The sequence below is a fragment of the Arachis ipaensis genome, chromosome B09 (assembly GCF_000816755.2).
Source record: "Arachis ipaensis cultivar K30076 chromosome B09, Araip1.1, whole genome shotgun sequence".
In the NCBI taxonomy this organism is placed as follows: Eukaryota; Viridiplantae; Streptophyta; class Magnoliopsida; order Fabales; family Fabaceae; genus Arachis; species Arachis ipaensis.
The window spans coordinates 124,721,842-124,723,248 of record NC_029793.2 but is presented as its reverse complement, the minus strand read 5'-3'; positions in this window follow the sequence as shown (position 1 = coordinate 124,723,248).

The window sequence follows — 1,407 nt, the reverse complement described above, 5'->3', positions numbered from 1 at the left end:
ATTCAACAAAAAATCAACATAAACTTAATCAAATTCAAACAATAATCAATCAAACAAACATTCACTTATCAAATTTATAATTAATTATTATAAAATTATCAAACTTTACCTCCATGCAGAAATCACAACAACAGAAGCTTCAGGGAAGGTTTCTGAACGAGAAATTGAAGAAGAAAACGTCAAAATTGGCTACTCCACCTCCGAGGCTCCCTCGGCCGAACTTTGCATGGAGGGACAACAGCTCTACCATTAATTTCTCTCTGACAAAAGTGACGTCAACATGAGAAGAGGAAGATACGAACACTTTGAACGGATTAATTTTTTTATTGGAGTTACGGATCTCAAAAAATCAAGTTCAAAAGTTCATGGCATTCATGGAAGCACGTTCTTTTCTGATTTTCTCTCTCTCGGGTTCTCTTTCTTTTTCCTTCAAAAATGGATCATGCGGCTGAAGGATGATGACTAATTAGTGATGGTAACGAGGTGTCAAGGCATTAAATGAAGGGGGTTGAGTGTCACGGCATTAAGCTGCTCAGTCAACGGTTCATGTTATAAATAGGAGTACTATGAAAATTGAAAATTAAACGGATAACTATGAAAATTGAATATATTAAAACACAAGTAATTATATATATGAGTTACTAATATAAATGACATTAGTAACATAATGATTATAAGAATAAAAGATATACGATGAAGCGTTAGCAAAGCTAAGTTCACCGAAGAGTACCGACATTTACTCATATCGATGAATATCGAGCTTGATAATAATATTATTAACTAAACTCTATTTTTAAATTAGAAATATCAATTACTCAAATTAATATATATATAATTTTCATTACTTATAAACTATTAGAAGTATAATTTTAATTATGTAAAATATTTTATCATAGCAAAAACTTATATAAGAATATGAATTTAATTGAATTTAAATAGTTATGTACTCACTATTACATCTTGCTTTATGGGAGGATAGATATAAGTCTAGTCTAGTTTTGTGTCAAATATATATATATATATATATTTCATTATTTATAAACTACTAGAATTATAATTTTAATTATGTAAAATATTTCATCATAATAAAATATATATATATATATGAATTTAATTGAATTCAAATAGTTATAAAATTAATTTAATTACTTTTAATAAAATAATTTTTGAAAATAAGGAACTCCAATTAATAAAATAAATTATAACTTATTTATATTTAGATTTTAAAAAATGTGGATCGTTACAAGATGTCTGAAGATGACACAAAAAATAGTAGAACTACATTGAAGTAAGAATATATACTTTAGATATTTCAATATTTTCTTTTCATATTAAATTGGTCATTGATGGTAGTTTTAAGTTGTTAGTACGCTACTTGTTTGTAGTACTATATCTGCCTATGTTTGT